The following is a 21736-nucleotide window of genomic DNA, read 5'->3' as shown; positions in this document are numbered from 1 at the left end:
AATAAACTGTATTTCAACCTTTAAGTAAATTTGTGTTACAAAAATATAAACTGTTAGAATACTCCAAAAGCTATCTAACTGCTCAAAGATTCTACAACAACTAATCAGATAAATGAATACCACTAAATTAGACCAAACAATACACAGTTAGAATATGCCAATTTGTATCTAACTGTCCCAAAATTATAAATGTGTGTTAAAATAATATAAACTGTTAGAATACTCCAAACGCTATCTAACAGCTCAAAGATTCTACAACAACTAATCAGATAAATGAATACCACTAAATTAGGCCAAAGAATGCACAGTTAGAATACTCCAATTGGTATCTAACTGTCCCAAAATTTAACAATATCCAAATAGGTAAATGAAAACCACTACAATATATTAAAAAAACAGACAGAATATGCCAATTGGTATCTAACTGCTCCAAAATTTTATAATATCAAAACAAATGAAGAATCTGTTACTGTTCCAATCGAAATACAACAAAGCAAAGTATAAAGCATTAGCCAGAAACAACAAGTGAACACTGAAAACAAACAAACAAATAAACTGTAGCATAACAGAAAAAGGTTTTTTTTTAAATCCAACATGGATTTTTTTTCTCCCACAGACCCAATGATTTTAGCAACAAATACAGAAACTGAGCAAATTGCACAGTACTCTGATTTGTACTCTACTAAATATGAGGGTCGAAAAAAAATAAAAGTATATTGCTTATACAATGTAATAAGTCATTACAAAATACTAATACTAACATGCTATTTTCTTTTATCACAGAAATGAAGAAAAAAAATATGGACTCCCATTACTAGACCAAACAGTAAGTATACAATAATAAGGACAACCATAGCAGCACATCACATCCATAGTATCTAATACCTTTGTTCCTTATACATTTGTTTTTCACCCAAAGTTATAAACAAATATGAATGTGATATGCTGCGGTGGTTGTTGCCAGTTCATAGAGTCTTGAGTGCATGGCCAAATGGCCATGCACCCAAGACTCTATGCCCTGGCAACAACCACCGCAGCATATCACATCCATAGAGTCAAACATTTCAACTATGATCTATGGGAAACTTTTAATGTCCGCGAACAATGTGAGTGTTCTGTAGGGTATTTTGTGGAGATTTGGGGCCTGACGGTATTTTATTACCGCCGAAAAATAACTTAGCAATAATCACTCTTTGTATTCAGATTTGGCCATGTGCAACAATAATACAGTGGACATGCATTATTTCAGCACCCAGACATGCACATTTGGTATACGTGGTTGGTATGCGTGGTTGGTGGTATTTTGGTGAGCATAATTCCCTTGTTTTATTTGTGGCCCCAATGTCCAGAATCCCTTATCTTTGCTTAGATTTTTCGTGTAATCACTAGAGAGACCTCAGACCTACATTTTAGGAATACCACATTTTAGGTGTTAGTGTTAGTGTGCCACCATGGGCGATCTCAATGACATATTTACGACAGAGAGCTATATGTGGTAATTTTGTGGTATTTTCCACTACCTTATATACGGTAGGGAACTATGTTCAGAGAGTCCCTCTTCCCTTTGGCTCATGTACCTCCAACGAGCTATGCTACAAACAATCACTCTCAACTGTCCATACTGAATATGGTCATGCACACATCTGTCTTAAAATGACAATTGCATTGTTTAAAAATCTCCCCTCATCATCAGCACTGTATTGGTAAATAGAAGACACACCACCCGTCTGCTTTCAAATATTTTTCTGTATTATAAAAGTTGCATTTAAACACGATCTCACTCTTTACAGAAATAAATAAAACAGCACATTAACAGCATTGTCTGTAATACACTGAAAAAAAACTGGCGGAGAACAGAACACAATTTGCAACATTAACGTGTGATTAAGGCACCAGAATCTCCTTTCCTACTCTGACTGAACATTCTCGTCTCGTACACACTCAGCTCCCACACTTATGTAATTACCTTATCTGTTCAGAGATTTCTTCAGCTGTTCTCTTTCTGAATGTGGCTCCCTTGAAGTTTAACCCCAGTAAAAAGGATCGCCTTTCCTTCTCAAACCGGGGTCATTGCCTGGAATTCTCAGCTTTTGCGGATAGGAATGCTCCAACCAGGAAAAAATAGGTCCTTCTCCCAGCTCTGCCAAATCTTGACTCCCTTCTCTCTCCTTAAACTCCCCCCAGCAAAACTCTGATCACTCCCTCTAGCATGATACTTGCTATGACGCTGCTCCAATCAGAATCAATCATGCCATCTCCTCCTTCTCTACACAATGGCTCATTTTTATAGTAATACTTTGTAACGAACTGATTTCCTGTTCTTTCGAGCTCTTTTGCTTCCTGTAATTATGTGGACAGGGCAGCAGAGAGGAGAAAAAAAAAATGGATGTGCGTTTAAAAGTTCACTTTCAGAATAGGCCTAATTCTGCAGTGGAGACACATTTTTATTAGTGGATTATGTTTCATTAGTCAGGTTAGTTATAAGTAATGTTAGTTATTATTTTCAAATGTGTCTGTCGGTGAAAAATAGTGTGCATTTTTGAATGTGCCTAACTGTAAAAATAGATTTGCATCTTATATGTTAAAATCGTTTTTGACTGAATAGCCTGTTTTCCTTGTTAATCTGGTAACACATATAGCAATGCACCGCACCCTTGTGGTGGTGCTGCAAAAAATAAAATTACTACCTGTGCAGTAGTGCTGTACTCTGTGCTGTAACACGCCAAATATACTTACATACCCTCCTTTTGTTTTTAGAATCTGGCTACGATCCAAGCCAATTCCTAAAAACAACTTGTTCTTAACATTTTCATTTTTACTGATAGCACAATCAACCATCCACCCATGATTAGCACCAGGATAGCCAAACCTACTATTGAGCGTTCCCCCCATGTTCCCCAATTAAATCTTTCCACTTCTATTATGCCCAGATTACTAATTGTAATATTGTTTTTTCTCAAATTCATTTTTATAACATGTCTTTCTTTGTGATTCAATAAATATTCCACATCCGGATCTATTGGAAAAGTATCCCTTTGAAAAAAATCGATATTTTCCACTTGGCTTTCCCAAACATCATTTGTTACATGAAACAATGTTAATCCCCCAATTGACACAATTGCATCCTTTGGAACCTGTAAATAAAAAACATTATATTTCACCTGTTTAACCACGTATGTTCCATGGTTTAAATGTACTACCGTCATGTTCTTTAAGCAGGTGCTGACCAACCATTTACCTCTGACCATCTTAGCCTGTGCCATTTCTTCACTCCCCATATTACTAATAATCACTTCACATCCCTCTGATATACTTGGGTCAGATTTCAAACCACAAATAGCATCTGTGGCATCAGGAACAAACGGTTTACCTGGACACATATAATTTTGTTCTTTAAATGTTACACATGTTTCCAGGTTTGGTATTAAATAAACTTCAGGTTCCCATGACTGAAATGCCACCACTTCCGGAGTCTTAATCTTAATGAATTTGTCCTCTTGCCAAAATCCCACATTGTGTACCCACTTCGTTTGATAAATAAGTTCAGGGGCTACATATGGGATGCATAGCAAAAATCCGATCTCTAGTCTTTCCAAGTCCACATATAACGGCATTGCATTCCCCATTTCGAATGCAATTTTTACCTGTATTATGTCAATTTCCCTCCTGGTCAATCTTTCTATCATTTGACGAATGATATCCTGCGAAACAAAATACAATGGAATATGTCCTTGAATCAATTGTGAAACTGCAGTTTGAACTTCTCTCATATAATTCGTTAATAGTCTATCAACAGGACTCATTATGTTCAATATTTCATTTAAAGTTCTGTCATGCTTAAGTATTATTTTAGTCGCCCGTTGCATTACATCCGCTTGTTCATTTAGAATGATTGCAGTTTCATTTATGAATCTTACTTGTTCATCCAGTCCCCCTCTAATTCCATCTAATGTTTTTTGTATTATTTCTAGGTCAATACTCAGTTGTTGTGCTTTAGTACTCAGTGTTCCTACCGAAATAGAATTGGCTGTTGATATTGTGGTACCTATTATTGCTCCAACTATAGACATTACCATTGATATCGCGAGCATCACCGCATCTCTCTTTCCTCTCTTCTTCTTAATGTCTGCTGAATTCACGAATGTTTTTTCCAATTGCATTAATATATCTCTTATTGACTGCTTAGTGTCCTCTTTTCTTATTTCCAGCCACTCTTTAGTCTGTTCAATCTTAATTCCGGTATTGTTCAAGTGTTTTTCAATCAAAATCTCAGGATTTAATGGTATGTATATATTTTGGAAAATCATCCTCCTATCACTCATGATGAATCCTGGTGCCTCTTCCACCGCAATACCAGATGCTGGTCCAGGTTCAATGACAACCTGTGCTTCTGAATTCTTGAAGATCCCTGCAAATATCATCATCATTAACCATATCATCGGTATCATCTTCAATGCTGATCGCTTTGCAGCCTTGGTCTTCACCCCTCTTTGGGGCTTTCTCGGAATCCGTCCACATGGGCTCCAGGACTCCATCGTCTCCCGTGGGCTCTGATCCCGGAACCTCCGACCAAATAATGTTAATTTTCTTATCAAAATAGAAAATAAACAAATTAAGTACATAGCACAATATTAACTTCACCCTTTTGCCAAAAATAAAACATGCTTGGTAAAAATATTTCATTTTTTTTTTTCTATTATTTTTTTTTTTTTTTTAATTAAACACAAGTTTAAAAAAAAAAAAAAACAAGCACACATAAACAGCATTCAATATTTAATACATTTTCTCTCTGCACACCAACCATGAGCTTCCGTTATATGTGCATTTATTTATTTATTTATTTTATATTATATATTTTTACATATACTACAGTGTTTATGTGCCATCATAGCAATCAACTTTTTAACTTCTTTGTCACTGCCTCCTGATTACACCCATTTATTTTCTCTTTTTGTGTTCAAGGGACTTAATCTGTTTCTACATGCTCAAGCTGCCTGATCTCATGCCTGGGATGGCATGGTTTGATTTGATTTACATGGACAAACTGCTCTATTGCTGTTTCACCTTCATTTTTCAAAATTTTATACACTACAGGAGAGACCTTATCTATAATTCGAAATGGCCCGTGCCAGGCTGCTAGAAATTTAGAATTTTTCTGTTTACTTTTTCCAAAATGAAACTTGTATACCTGATCCCCTACACTGTATTCCTTTACTGATGTCTTTTTATCATAATACGATTTTGCACTGTCAGCAGCTCTTTCCAGATTTCTCTGCACAAAAGCAAATGCATGTTGCAAATGCCTCCTCAGTTCATCAATATATTCATGAACTGTGGATGCACTCACAAGGGTTTGCTCATGTGTTCTGTATAGTAGGTGTTGTGGTAACACCATTTTCCTACCTGTTAAGACCTCATGGGGGCTAACACCTGTTGCTTTGGCAGGAGTCGACCTGATTGCCATCAAAACCAATGGTAAACGCAAATCCCAGCTGGAACCTGCTTCTGCCACAAATTTCTTTAAAATATCCACAACAGACCTATTGCTTCTTTCAACTGTACCTGAAGACGCCGCCCGATATGCGATATGTAGTTTCCTTTTCACACCTAGTATTTGCCATACCTTACTCATTAGAGTACTTGTGAAATGACTTCCTCTGTCTGACTCAATTCTTTGTGGCAACCCAAACCTTGAGAACACATGGTTCACCAGCAATGTGGCTGCTGTTTGCGCACTACAATCTGGTGCAGGAATGCATTCAATCCACTTCGACATCAAACATACCACACTCAAAATATAACGGTGTCCCCTGCTCGACCTTTTTAAAGGACCTACATAGTCTATTTGCAAATCTGACCATGGGAGAGTTAGGCCTCTTTTCATCAATGGTGCTCTATGCATTGGTGAAGCAGGTTTAAATTGGGCGCATACTAGACATCCTCTAGTATATAATTCCACATCTTGGGACATATGTGGCCAGTAAGCATAATCTTTTAGCATTTCTAATGTTTTTTGTGAACCTCTATGGCCTGCGGTTATGGCATCATGTGCATGGTGTAGCATTAGTCCTCTGAATGAAAGGGGTACTACCCACTGTATTTGTCCTATTATGGACTCTCTAATCATGAGTCCATCCTGTAATCTAATTCGTGTTTTGTTCTTTAATAACACCCTCAACTCTTCTTTTCACATACAATCATTTTCTGTTAAAGGATTTTGTTCGGGGTCTATCAAATGATTATAATAGATTCCCAAAATTTGATCATTCTTTTGTGCCTCAATCAAATCTTGGTCTGGCGTGTCATGACTTCACTGCACCACCGGTTGATCTACCTCCTTTGGTGCTTTAGAACGTGTGACTGCATCAATTTGTATTTCACCCATTAAATAATCAATAGGTAGCAATTCTCCCATCACAGCCCCAATCTTAGCCAGTTGTTCTGCCTTATCATTTCCCTCCTTATCCTCTCCTGGTGTTTTTAAATGCCCACGAATTTTTCTCCAGTATATTGTTAACTCATTCTCTGACACCAATTTGTCTATGGCTTGTATCATTTTTCCATGCTTAAGTGGCTTTTTGTTATATGTAACCATGCCTCTTGCTTTCCAACCAGGCAAATACTCCACAAAGCTATTCCGTGCATAGTCAGAATCAGTCACCAGGACAATTTCACTGAACTTTTTATCAACTGCAGTAGCAATTGCTTTATAAATGGCTGCCAATTCCGCCACCTGACTGCTCCTATCTCCAATCCTCATCCCTATACTGGGGACACCTTCACATTTCAACCAGACATTTCCTATTCCTGCCACTAACTGTTTATTACTGTCATTTTCAATGTGAAAAGCACAACCATCCACATATACAGTTGGCAAATCCTTGCATGTTTTTTCATCAAAAGCTTTGTGTGGTGATTGTTCAAATTCCTGTAAACTAGTTTCTACTTCCATTTCATTTGGTATTTGTTCAGCTGCACAGTCATGTAAGTCAGCTAACCCTTGAGCAATTGGGTTCTTTTTATTTTGTCCATATCTCACTTCTACGGGAAAACCTTGTAATGCCAGCGTCCATGAAGTGATTTTGGATTGCGCTAGATTACTTGATCTAATTCTTTTACTCTCTAAAAATTGCAAAGGTTGATGATTTGTTTCAATAATTACCTTTTCTCCCTGAACAATGGGGCGGAAATGTTGTAGCGCCCACACAGTGGTTAATAGGGCCTTTTCACATTCATTAAATTTCATTTCAACTTGGGAAAATGCCTTACTTGCATATGCAATGGTTTTGTGATTCAAATCATGTTTTTGTGATAACACTGCTGACATACAATGTTCAGAAAAACCTATTTCTATAGAGAAATCCCTGTCCTTTATGGGGTATGCTAAACATGGTGCCTTTAAAAGACATTCCTTTAATTTAGCCACTGCATCAGACTGCCCTTTTTCCCATTTCCAGGGAGTATTCAGTTTAAGCAGTTTAGTCAATGGTTGAGTGATTTCTGCATAATTTTCAATGAACTTTCTGTTATAGCCTGTCATCCCTAATTAACTTTTTACTCCTTTCACATTTTTAGGATCTTTTAATCTTTGTATGGCCTCTATTTTCTTCTTTTGTGGATTTAGCCCATGTTCAGTCACTTCATGCCCTAGAAAGTTCACTTTTTTCTTGCACCATTGTGCTTTTTGCAAAGATACTTTGGCGCCTGCTTTCTGCAATTGGCCAAGTACATGTCTTATTTCATCAAAATGGCTTTTCAGGCTTTCATTTTTTATCAGGACATCGTCCACATAAACTATTGTTCCTCTTTCCGCTGCATCCGGCATGGCCTTTCTCAAAAATATGCCAAATTCACTCCCACTATTGATGTACCCGAACGGAGTTCTAAGCCAGGCATATTGAGTCCTGTCAAATGTAAAGGAAAATAAATGTTGTATCTCCTCTGCCAATGGCACGCACCAATATCCAGAGGTGAGATCTAATGTGGTAAATACATTTGAACCATGTACCTGAGCTAGGCCCTGATCAATGAATGGCAGTGGCCATCTAGATATTGGTACTCTTTTATTTAACTCTCTCAAGTCTGCACACAGCCGCCATTGACCATTTGGCTTCAACACACCTAAAATAGGTGTATTGGATGTGCTATGAATGGGCCTGATGATTCCCCGCGATTCCAAATTTTTAATAATCTCTGCCAATGATTCTAAACATGCCAGCGGTAGTCTATACTGGCGCACAAACACTGGATTTCTGCTACACCCTTCTGGTAGTGTGGCCACATGTAAATCAGTTAAACCACAATCATAAGCATCTTTTGCAAATACATCCTTAAACTCCATAAATATCTCCCTCAGATTGTCCCTCTCTTCATTGCTTTCACATGCATCCGCTAAGGAGATCTGCTCTTCTACCATTTTGGAAAATTCTGGAAAATCTTCTGGTAAGGGAATCTCGGCGCTTTCTTCTAACTGTGTGGCTGTGTCTTTTTGTAAAGCTGCCACTTTTAAATATTTTGGCATATCAGCTTCCACTTCAATGGGCTGATTTTCTGTTTCATTTTCATTTAAATTAAATATTATGCAATCCTCTTGATGGCAGCACACTGTCTCATTTGAATCATAAGGATACACAGAATGAATTTTAAATATTCCTTTGGGCTGAGAGTCCAGGTGTTCTGGCAACTCGCCCTTGGCATCTACATATTTTTCAGGAATATTCCCAATCACCATGTTATTTAAATCTGCCGTATAATGTGATTTTTGTATGGCCATTCCTAATGGGGAGTTTTCCTCTAAATGAATATCCTGACAACCTTTATTATTTACCATAATTTTTACAGATCCTTCACCAATGTCTACCAATGGAATGTATTCATAATCCAGGCCTTGCTGTTTTATGGATTCATTCAGGCATACAAATGAATCAGAGCCTTTCATCTGCTGTCCATTTTTGCATTTCAGTGTTATTGCAAACTGTTTTGTAAATGCAGGAATAATAGTATTTTTCCTCATTTGTAATTCGATTGCATAAGGAACCAGTTGTGCACAATGATAAGCCCTTCTTTTGTCTTCAAATTCAGGTGCCGGACCACCTAGGCGTGACCATATTTTTTGATTAAGGAAATCTAACACCATACACATTCTGTGCATGATGTCATTTCCCATGTAAAATTCATTTTGTGCTCCACTCACTATCCATACATTATGGTAAATTGTTTTCTGCCCAATGCTAATTTTAAGCATGCATCTGCCTGCAATTCGGTTTTCAAAGTCTGGACTGTCCAAGCCAGAAACATATTGGTTTTTAATCCTAAATCTCGGGATTTCTTCCCTTTCCATTATTTTTTGCAACAGTTTCTCATTAATGAAACTCCTTTCATGTTCAAGCGCTAAAGTGGCTTTTATTGTTTTAAAATAATCATTTATACCAACATGAACCCATGGTTGCTCATCTTCCATGTGTATTTCTGCCAGAGTGGTAATGTGTTTTTCTGAATCTGTTTTAGGAGCAATATTCTGTTTGCATGTTTTCTCTTTTAGATAAAAACATAATGTGTGCTCATCTATGGCAGTCTGCCAATCTTTCCTTGGGTCCAAGTATATTTGTACAGGTAGTTTTTCATTGTCGCTCTGCATTTTGTCTTGACACATTAATATGACAGTGACACTAGGTATGCAGCTATTCTGGAGATATACCTCCACAGCATCATTTGTTTTGGCAACGGTGTGACATTCATTTATATTGCTGTTTTGTGATTTTAGTTTCTTAGACCTCAATGGTTTTTTGGTTAAGGACCACAGCACTCCATTCACCCCATCTATGAGAGGAGATAATCTTTTCAGGCAATCTGTCCCCATCAGAAATGGAATTTCACAAATAGATGTGATCAATACCTCTTGTTTCATTCTGTGCTTTCCTATTTTTATGTCAACCTCAGTTACACCTATGATGGGCACCTCCTCCCCATTAAAGTTATGCACTGGGCCTTGATTTTCCTTCACTGTGATCTGACTCTGTGGAGGTCTCCCTTCATTGATACTCTTTACCAGCTCCTTGGACATAATTGTGGCCTGTGCGCCAGTGTCAATCATAGCAAAGGTGTGGCATTTTTCTTCTACAGTGATGGGTGCATAATATCTGTCCTCAACTTCCTCTAATACACATAAGAAATCTGAATTCTTACTGATTTCAGGGCTCACCTTTCTCAGGTCTTTTTCACTTTTGGCTAAGCACATTGGTAAATGGAAAGACATTTTTCCCTCCTTTTTACCCATTTCTGCGCGAGAGATTTTATTCATTTCTCCATGTTCAGAGGTTTTTTGGAGTGTGGCCACTGTTCGCCCATCCATCTGGGTAACATCAGAGACCACATTACAATCCTCCAACTGAACATGTGTAACAACATCATTCAGCAATTTGTCATTTTTTAATTCTGTGCATTTGTGATCATTTAGTGTGATACCAGCCCTTTCAGCCTCTTCAAAAATATGTGGCTCAAAGAATTCTTCAGGTGATTGACTTGTACCCTCCTTGTGAGTATTTCCTTTTTCTGTCTGTGTTTGGTCATTGTTTTGCTTGCCCAGGGAAGGAGCTATAGCATCCCCACTTACTCCCTGTTCACTGGTATTCCCCATGCATGAGTCATTTTTCTTAAATCTGTTCCTTTGTTCTTTTGGAATTCCTAATGTTTCTTTTTCATTTGTGCAAATCTTTACTGTTTTATTTAGCTCTAAGTTAAATCGTACCTCTTTTTTTAGAAGTATTTGCACTTTCTGTCACAATTTCATTTACTGGTACTTTCATTTTTAATCCATTAGGCATCTCAGAGTCGTTATGCAAAATTATATCAGAGCAATCTGTCATTTTGGCACTGCAGTTATCATGAGTACTTAGTCACTTTTCGGAAGCCCCCCGGTCATTGCTATGGCCATCAGCCCCCTCTTTGGAAGGTTGTTTTTGCGCTGTATAGAGCTTTCCTATTTGCTCAGCTAACATTTTCACTTGGGCCTCAAGGCACTGGAACCTTTCCATCTCTCTAGGATCCTCTTTCTGTGGCCCAGGTCGATATTGGTTGTTTTCCCCCTGATTGGATCTATTCTGATACCTCTCAGGTGATTGATGTCGGTTGGGATGGTTTCTGAACTCTTGATTCATTTGGGGAGGGGAGCGGGTTGCACCCATCCTTTGATTATAGTCCCCTGGTGGGGAATCATTGTACTGGCGTGGACTGTAGTTCACGTTTTGCCTCATGTCCTGTCTCTCAGATTGTGGGTACTGGCCCCTATGTTGATTTCCATTATCAGTAAATCGATCCACATATCGGGGCCTATCCTGATTACCATATATCATGGTGCTGGGATCAGATCTGCTCTGTGTCCCCAATGACTGGTAGGGACCAACATTTCTTTGATCTTGATTTTGTCTCTGGTTATTGTTCATACCTGCCATATCAGGCCGGTATCCTACCCGGGGTCTGTCCCCTAAATACCTAGGGCTGATGTAGCTCTCTCTATTACTAGGATCATGTGATTGGAACATTGGTACAGGAAATGGCGATCTTTGTTGATTACCCCTTTGTTCAGGTGTCACATTATTTTTACCTTGGCTTTGAGCAGACTCAAGGGACATTTTGGCTGACCTGATTTCCATTACTGTGGCTGAGGGTTCTTTAGATTTAGGTCTAGTATCTTTCATTTTATCACTTTCTCTACCCTGACAATAGAGTACCTCATATAGTTTTGTGCTTTGATGTACAATCCATTCAAGGGACTTGTCACGGTCAAATTCACGGACCAATTGGGATATGATGTCTTTCTGTAGCCCATAGAAGTATGCAGTTTTAAACTCATTGGAATTTGAGTCAAAAGATACATCAAAGCGAGAAAATGCTCTTTTTAAGTCTTGTAAAAATTGGCGAGGGGATATATTAGGTCCAGCAGTAATTGTGTACGCGACTTTCTTTGCCTCCTGCAATGACTGAAAAGGAGAAAAATGACGCCTAATTTCTTTTTCAAACTCCAGCCATGTCATATTCTGCTGTTCATTTAATCCCCTTATGATGCTGGCCGTCGGGGCATCTAAAGTTAAATGAAAATATTGTCTGTACTGTTCCTTAGGTATCTGGAGTGCTTTAAAAATGTCATGCACCGCTTCTAAGTGATCCTCAATGCAGCATTCACCTCCCTTTTTAAATGGTTTGATCAGGGCTTTAATGGATTTCATTATTTTTATGGGGCTACTTGTTGCAATGCATGGAATTGCATTATTTTGTGATTCAATCCTGTTTTCAGGTGTATGAGATTGGTGGCTGCCCCCAATGGGAGTATCAAATCCCCCAAGGGCGCTGCAACCAAGTTCAGTCACCGGCCCAGTCACTGGAGCACTAGCTCTTTGGGCAGAGCTAGAATTCACCTCCACTCCATTGAATGTGGACCCTGCCGCCTCTCCTGGGACCTGGGAATGCACATTTGCTGTTCTAAGTCCTTACACTTTTTAAGGAGTCTGTTGGCTTCATCTTGCAAATAGTTGTTTTCACCATTCATTTTATTAATCACCTCCTGCATGTCGCACATTTGCATTTGGCACTCATTGAACTCTTTATTTCTCTTGTCTCTTTCTTGGATCATTTTAATCATTTCTTGTTCTGCACTCTGGAGATCACCTTCTTTTTTCACAATGTTCTTTTTGTAAAATCTGCATATCTGAAACAACCTCATCTTTATCCTGCCTAATGTGATCCACTAAGGCTTTTAAGTGTGCCAATTCTTGCTCACTATCTTCAAATTGTTTCTTGCTTTTGGATAACTGAGTATCAAAGTCTCTGCATTTTAATTGCATGTCTTTTTGGCATACATCCAATTCTGCTCTCAACATTTCCTGATTTTTACTTGCCCCATCTAATTCAGTCTTTAACCTGTTAATTAGCTGAGTACCATTCTCTTGCATTCGCAGGGACTTGTTTAAAATAAACCATATTTTGCCGCATAGCCGTATTAAACAGTCTTTCTCTGCACTTTTATCGGCTGCATTCAATAATCTTGTAAGGCAGACCTGAATTATGCTGCCTTCTGCAAAAATATTGTCTAGTTTTTCTTTCTGCACCTCACCCTGAATGCGGTTACTCCATTCTAACGCGCTATTTGACGACCAATTCCCATGTGCAAACAACTTTGCCTCTAAATATTGCACTAGATCTGAGAATGTGGTTTCCCTTTGTGACATTCTGAAATTCGTTTTTAGTGGCACACTGTTATTATAAAATGGTTTCCCTTTAATGTGCAAATGGCAGTGTGAGACACGCTTGCCACGCCCAGTAGGTACTCTATGATCACTTTCCCGGCCTGCAACGCACCATAAATATGTAGGGTATTTTGTGGAGATTTGGGGCCTGACGGTATTTTATTACCGCCGGCCAATAATCACTCTTTGTATTCAGATTTGGCCATGTGCAACAATAATACAGTGGACATGCATTATTTCAGCACCCAGACATGCATATTTGGTATACGTGGTTGGTATGCGTGGTTGGTGGTATTTTGGTGAGCATAATTCCCTTGTTTTATTTGTGGCCCCAATGTCCAGAATCCCTTATCTTTGCTTAGATTTTTCATGTAATCACTAGAGAGACCTCAGACCTACATTTTAGGAATACCTTATTTTCAGTGTTAGTGTTAGTGTGCCACCATGGGCGATCTCACTGACTTATTTACGACAGAGAGCTATATGTGGTAATTTTGTGGTATTTTCCACTACCTTATATACGGTAGGGAACTATGTTCAGAGAGTCCCTCTTCCCGTTGGCTCATGTACCTCCAACGAGCTATGCTACAAACAATCACTCTCAACTGTCCATACTGAATATGGTCATGCACACATCTGTCTTAAAATGACAATTGCATTGTTTAAAAATCTCCCCTCATCATCAGCACTGTATTGGTAAATAGAAGACACACCACCCGTCTGCTTTCAAATATTTTTCTGTATTATAAAAGTTGCATTTAAACACGATCTCACTCTTTACAGAAATAAATAAAACAGCACATTAACAGCATTGTCTGTAATACACTGAAAAAAAACTGGCGGAGAACAGAACACAATTTGCAACATTAACGTGTGATTAAGGCACCGGAATCGCCTTTCCTACTCTGACTGAACATTCTCGTCTCGTACACACTCAGCTCCCACACTTATGTAATTACCTTATCTGTTCAGAGATTTCTTCAGCTGTTCTCTTTCTGAATGTGGCTCCCTTGAAGTTTAACCCCAGTAAAAAGGATCGCCTTTCCTTCTCAAACCGGGGTCATTGCCTGGAATTCTCAGCTTTTGCAGATAGGAATGCTCCAACCAGGAAAAAATAGGTCCTTCTCCCAGCTCTGCCAAATCTTGACTCCCTTCTCTCTCCTTAAACTCCCCCCAGCAAAACTCTGATCACTCCCTCTAGCATGATACTTGCTATGACGCTGCTCCAATCAGAATCAATCATGCCATCTCCTCCTTCTCTACACAATGGCTCATTTTTATAGTAATACTTTGTAACCAACTGATTTCCTGTTCTTTCGAGCTCTTTTGCTTCCTGTAATTATGTGGACAGGGCAGCAGAGAGGAGAAAAAAAAAATGGATGTGCGTTTAAAAGTTCACTTTCAGAATAGGCCTAATTCTGCAGTGGAGACACATTTTTATTATTGGATTATGTTTCATTAGTCAGGTTAGTTATAAGTAATGTTAGTTATTATTTTCAAATGTGTCTCTCGCACCATAGGCATTTCAGGTGAAAAATAGTGTGCATTTTTGAATGTGCACGTGTGCTTTTAACTGTAAAAATAGATTTGCATCTTATATGTTAAAATCGTTTTTGACTGAATAGCCTGTCTTTCCTTGTTAATCTGGTAACACATATAGCAATGCACCGCACCCTTGTGGTGGTGCTGCAAAAAAAAAAATTGCTACCTGTGCAGTAGTGCTGTACTCTGTGCTGTAACACGCCAAATATCCTTACAGTTCTTAGAACACTTTGAACTTGCCAGCGAACAATACGGACACCGTTTTCAGGACACCCCCTACGAACATTTCAGAACAACGCGATAGTTCTTAGAACACTTTCAACTTAACAACGAACAATACGGACACCGTCCTAAGGACACCCCCTACGAACATTCCAGGACACCGGGAGTGTTCTCAAAAACGTCTTCAGCACACCCCCATCTTGTTTATTTGCGAACAATTCAGGACACCGCGAGTGTTCTTAGGACACATTCAACTTGACAGAGAACAATACGGACAGCGTCCTCAGGACACCCCCTACGAACATTCCAGGACACCGGGAGTGTTCTCAAAAACGTCTTCAGAACACCCCCATCTTGTTTATTAGCGAACATTTCAGGACACCGCGAGTGTTCTTAGGACACATTCAACTTGACAAAGAACAATACGGACAGCGTCCTCAGGACACCCCCTACGAACACTCCCCGGATACCGCGAGTGTTCTTAGAAGCGTCTTCAGAACACCACCATCTTGTTTATTTGCGAACATTTCAGGACACCGCGAGTGTTCTTAGGACACATTCAACTTGACAAACAACAATACGGACAGCGTCCTCAGGACACCCCCTACGAACACTCCCCGGACACCGCGAGTGTTCTTAGAAGCGTCTTCAGAACACCCCCATTTTGTTTATTTGCGAACATTTCAGGACACCGCGAGTGTTCTTAGGACAGACTCAACTTGACAGAGAACAATACGGACAACGTCTTTAGGACACCACCTACGAACACTCCCCGGACACCGCGAGTGTTCTTAGAAGCGTCTTCATAACACCCTCATTTTGTTTATTTGCAAACATTTCAGGACACCGCACGTGTTCTTAGAACACATTCAACTTGACAGAGAACAATACGGACAGCGTCCTCAGGACACCACCTGCGAACACTCCCCGGACACCGCGAGTGTTCTTAGAACAGTTTCACTTTGCTTGCGAACAAAACTGACACATTTTGACTCCTTAGAACACCCCCTAGTCAGTTTATTTAGAAGATTTCAGAACACCCGTGATGTCCGCAAACAAATCGAACACAAAAAGAACGTCTAACACATAAAAAACACAACTTTCATCCTATCTCACACACTCCCACCCTCCCCAAACACTCCTACACACCAACACACTCTACAAAATACACATTTTGAACAAAGTTTCACCGCGCTGTCCGGGGACGTCCGCGAATCCAATATGGCGGGCGCTACCGAAAAATCTGACGCGCTTCACGCTCCACGCCGTCCAATCAGCGAACACTTTGCATGTCCGTGAACATCACGCAAGATGATTGGCCAAACAGGACACTTTCCGCGGAGCGAACAGGGAAGTGTATCCGCAAACCGAACACAGATATCACAAATTTTTTTTTACCTACTTTTTGGTCATTTTAAAAAAAAAACTACTGGACGAATTTTCACCAAATTTGCAAAAGCACGCTTTCGGGACCAAGCCGCTGCTCCTGGTCCAAATTTGGTGGAAATCCGTCCAGCGGTTTGGGCTGTAGACGCGAGCAAATTTTTTTTCCCATTCACTCTATGGAGAGCGAGTATAATGTATACAAATATGAGCATATAGAGGGAAGGTAGAGTAATAAAAATAAAACTATGACAACGTGCTGATAACCATAATGATTATCTTCATGCACAGAAAGGATTCCTCGCTTTCAAGCCTGTATCTTCCGCTATGTACATGTTTCATATATGATGTGTCAGGACCCCAAGTCTACAAATATAGTACCTTTTCAATTTTTACTTCCTGACTGTTACTGTAGAAAACTATGTGGCTTCGATATGTCAGTAAAGGATAAAAAGGGAGAGCCAGCCATGTGATGTCATCAGTTATGTCATCAATGACATTTGTGATGTCATCTTTGATGTCCTGGGTGTTAGTGTTAGCAGTGCACGGTGGCGCGAGTTATGGTTGCTTATGTTACCATAACTGGCGAATTTCAAGAGTTTTTCGGTTTTACTTGGAACCATAACGTCCCTTTAACAAAGTTTTTTCACTGAATTTCATAGGTTTTTAGTAACACAACTTAACCATAATATCCCTGACATGTAACATAGAACATACTAACCCCCTCGTAGTGATTTTCATGTCCGCGGACTACCGCCATGTCCGCGGACACATCGAAAATCTGAGCATGGTGAATGTAAATTTAAATAGTGTGCCCCATTTCCCCTTTGAAGTTGGCTCTGAAAAGAGCCGTTTTTTTTTTTTTAACAGATGCTTGACAGACACCTGTTATTTTATATTTTTTTTCTTGTTTTTTTTTCTTACTTTACTCCTAAAATCTTCACATAACCTTCTCCAAAGCAACCCTTACATTCCAAAATAAAAAGGCATTTCCGGTAAAAGATAAAGGAATGCCATCTTCTTTAAAATTAACAGCATTACTGGCAACAATATTCTCATTGTTACAGAAGAACATACCAGCTCTAAGCATGAAGGCACACATGCCTCGGTTGATGACACACCTAGCAATGTTTTGCTGAGGACAAAAAACTGAACTATTGTCCCATATTGCCCTAGGTAGTAATCCAGAAAAAATTACTTTCGCATTTGGAAGGATCTTCACTACGGCTTGAACCAAGCATTCCAAATCAGACAACAAAGTAGGGGCACTGACGTTGCCCAAATAGAAAGCACCATAGTGCAAAACTACCACATGCGGACTGTTCATCGTGGCCATATCCGCACAAACTTGTACAATTCCCTGTACATTGCAATCAGGCACAGTGCTCCACACCACCTCCACTCCTTTGACATCAAAGTTCTTTGCAACATGCCTGCATTCAGCGTACTGCTGTAAACCATACACAAACATATCTCCGAGCACCAACACCCTGACTTTCTCCACTTCTGCCATCTTCACCACACACAGTCTCTTTCAACACAAATCCACAACCTCGACATCTGATTGGCTGATCCGTACAGTCTTCTTTCCATGGTGGATTTCCTGGAAAAACCCGGATTAACCACGCCCTGTCCACGAACTGCCGCGGTGTCCGCGGACGGCGTCCACTTTACTCTCTGTACCATTCCCTCATTGCTTACAACTAAGCAATTACACAATACGAATAACGTCCTCAGAACACCCCCATTTTGTGAATTTTCCAACATTTCAGGACAATTATCATTTCATTATTCTACATATTAACATTACAAATATTATACTTTTATCTTGTACTCTGCACACAATGCTATCTTTCTCCATTAGCAGCTCAGTATACTACATAGAATCCCATAATACAATGCTATTTATTGATATAAATGCATCGTTCAAAGCACTAATAACGGTATGATATTTATTGCAATATCCTTGACACTTTTTTCGGAACATTATAATGAAAATCCCTACTACACAAATTCCATGAAAAGTACATAGACATGTGATGTCATCAGTGATTTCATCAATGACATTTGCGATGTCATCTTTGATGTCCTGGGTGTTAGTCTTAGCAGTGCATGGTGTTGGCGCGAGTTATTTTTCATAGCTTACCATAACTTGCTATTTTCAGGGGTCTTTCGGTTGTACTTAGAACCATAACGTCCTTTAAACAAACTTTTTTTAATATCACGCAAACAATATACAAACATGGCGTGCAAAAACCAACTTCTACAGATGGCTTTACACAGAATGTTGCAAAGTAAGAATTTATGCTCGTTCACAGTGAAGGTCAGCTGCTTCATTTTTTTCTCGGGCCCCGGAGAGGCTCACGAAGCAGACTATAAGGTTGTATTGTGTTTTGACCTTGACAGACAGAGATTGTGATGAAAGACTTCTCTTGAAGGAGTGTTGCTAAAACGTAAGAGAAGATAAAGATGAAATTTCTGAAACGAAACCACTTTTACATATTATATCACTATGCGAAAGATCGTTGGCACACGCGGAGTCGTATTTTCGGACTGCACCACTCGTAGACAATGGAAATTGCAATTGTACTGTAAGTAACCCTTTACATTACTTTATACCAAATATAATTACAATAGCATAGCATTAAAGACCGCTGAAGTTGAACTTGTTCGTTGAAAGTGGCATAATGTTTTCTACCGCGCACTATCACCGCCAAATTGATCCCCTGTCATTTAGAGGGCTCTGAAAAAGGCAGACGACACAGAGTGGGTTAATATAAATAATTTAACCGGTCTATAGACGCTCTACTCGCTGTGCTACTTCACTGTAGCCTGTCAAGTGACACAGCGAGTACAGCGCTCGCTTTGACATCCGTGCACAGCTTGCTAACGCAAGTTCGAATCCCGTCAAGCCCAAACTCAGCCTTTCATCCTTCCGTGGTCGATAAATGAGCACCACACACCGTGGTTAATAATAAGCACAGCTTAGATACCTCACAGTTCTTAGCGCTATATGAATGGGAAAATATTATTATTTTATTATTAACATACTCTGTTGCACTATCTTCGATAGCAAATAGTTTCACGCCCTAATATATAAAATGATGATTTTTAATGAAGATCGGCTGGTGAGACTAATTTATGTTTTTTTAAAACAGGTACGTGGCCCCGTTTTGTCTATGTCACGATTTACAGACTCCAGCGGATGGGGTCTTCAACTGCCAGGTCCAAGTCCAAATATGCAACTTCATGACCCTCACCATTTTATGGGACAATCGCCAAGGACCAATATGCCCTTACGCAGTACTAGCGGCTACAAACAACATACCAACCAATACGGTGGTCTAATGGCTCGTTGTTGGAGCAACCTTCCGATTATCAGAGAGACCATTTACTGCTTTTATCATAAACCAACAGCCTATATCCCGCAAAGGAACAACGCGTGGCTCCAAATAAACTTTTGCTGATCGACAGCAGAGACAATAGCAAATCGCTGAGTATTCACTAAACATTTCATGTGGAATAAATGTACTTTACCAAATGTACAATCCTGCTGTTTACTTTTAAACCACAGTTTCATATTCCGAATTGTGGCGCACTGAGTTGTAACCTGATCTAACACTCTCTGTACCGCAAAGGAACATCGCGTGTCTCAACATGCACTTTTGCGGATCGACAACAAAGACAAATGCAAATTGCTGAATATTCTCTAAACATTTGATGTCAAATAAATGTACTTTACGACATTTACAATCTTGCTCTTTGCTTTTAAATCACAGTTTCATATTCTGAATTGTGGCGCGCTGTGTTGTGACATAATGTGTGTTGTCTTCGGGGTTCTGTGTAAAGTCGCGTAGTACTGGAGACGACTGGCCGCGTTTCATTACGCACCCTGTAACGTCACGGAGAAAGGCAGGGAATATGAATGCTTTGATAATATCAGGCTTAGTGGCGGGAGATATGATTTAGTGTCGCAAAAGCAAGTCAGCCAGGTCAATAGCGCCAGTCATAGGATTATCACATAATGTCGACGCACACCAGCCGGATTTATCGTTTCTTTAGTGGACAAAAAGTCGGTTGACGCCCCAAGGAAATTGTACTATTAGCGAACAAAAGGAGTGCTCTTAAAACACTTTCACCCTGACAACGAACAATACAAACAACGTTCTCAGAACACCCCCATTTTGTGTAATTGCAACCATTTCGGGACACTGCGAGTGTTCTTAGAACACATTCAACTAGACAGATTACAATACGGACAGCGTCCTGAGGACACCCCCAGTTTGTGTATTTACGAACAATTAAGTACACCGCGAGTGTTCATAGCTCATTTTTACCTTCCTTGCGAACAAAAATGACACATACTCCGTCCTCTAAACACCCCACCATTTAGTTTATTTACAAAATGTCAGAACAGCCGTGTTCTCCGCGGACAAATTGAACGCAACAAAAAGGTCTATCACATAAGAAAACAAAGCATTGAACCTATCTCATACTCCCCCACCCTCCCCAAACACTCGTACACACCAACACACGCCACTAAATACAATTTTTTATCCACGTTTCACTGCGCTGTACGCGGTCGACTGCGAATACAAGATGGCGGGCGCCACAGAAAATCTGACGCGCTCCACGCCCCTCGCCGTCCAATCAGTGAACACGTCGCATGTCCGCGGACATGACGCAAGCCCATGGGCCAATCGGGGTGCTGTCCGCGGAGCGAACAGGGAAGTCCGTCCGCGAAGCGAACGCAGATATCACTAATTTTTTTGCCTTACATTTTAGTCATTTTTAAAACAACTACTGGACAGATTTACACCAAATTTACAAAAGCACGCTTTTGGGACCAGGCCGCCGCTCCTGCCGCAAATTTGGTGTAAATCCGTCCAGCGGTTCGGGCTGTAGCCGTGCGCAAAGTTTTTTCCCATTCAGTCTATGGGGAAAAAAAAAGTTTTGGTTTGGGACCCCCCCTATAACTTTCCCCCCCCTGGACGAATCCTCACCAAACTTTGCAAAATAACTACTTTTTTTGCAAAGTTTGGTGAGGATCCGTCCAGGGAGAGCGAAGTTATAAGCCGCCCAAAAAGTGCTCTTCCTATGGAAACAGCAACTTAACCATAACTACATGGCCACTACCGTGGCCATGTAATATATGTATATATATATATATATATATATATATATATATATATATATATATATATATATTAAAAAAAAAAGGAGGAAAAGGCAAACCGCGCTCACGCAGGCAAAAGCACTAATGCCATATTCCAAAGTCCGGACAAAACACAGCAGACACAGTGTAAAAATGACTGATGTCTTTAATGTTGAAAAGGTAAAAAATGCAT

General features: G+C 39.7%; 1 long non-coding RNA gene across 3 annotated transcripts in view; it reads left to right on the top strand.

The window, feature by feature from the left end:
• The window catches only part of LOC138504724 (uncharacterized), a 198180-nt gene extending 178039 nt beyond the window's left edge, over positions 1 to 20141 (top strand). For 2 of the 3 annotated variants that reach the window (XR_011279927.1, XR_011279926.1), the window contains one exon: positions 19547 to 20141. This is a non-coding gene — a long non-coding RNA (uncharacterized lncRNA). Of the gene's footprint in view, positions 1 to 783; positions 827 to 19546 lie in introns of all 3 variants that reach the window. The other variant, XR_011279928.1, reaches the window with a different exon arrangement.
• Positions 20142 to 21736: the final 1595 nt, after the last annotated feature.

This window comes from Ambystoma mexicanum, chromosome 11 (genome assembly GCF_040938575.1).
Source record: "Ambystoma mexicanum isolate Mex_15411 chromosome 11, UKY_AmexF1_1, whole genome shotgun sequence".
NCBI lineage: Eukaryota > Metazoa > Chordata > Amphibia > Caudata > Ambystomatidae > Ambystoma > Ambystoma mexicanum.
Note: the sequence above shows the minus strand (reverse complement) of the source record. Positions and strands in the feature narration are given on the sequence as shown.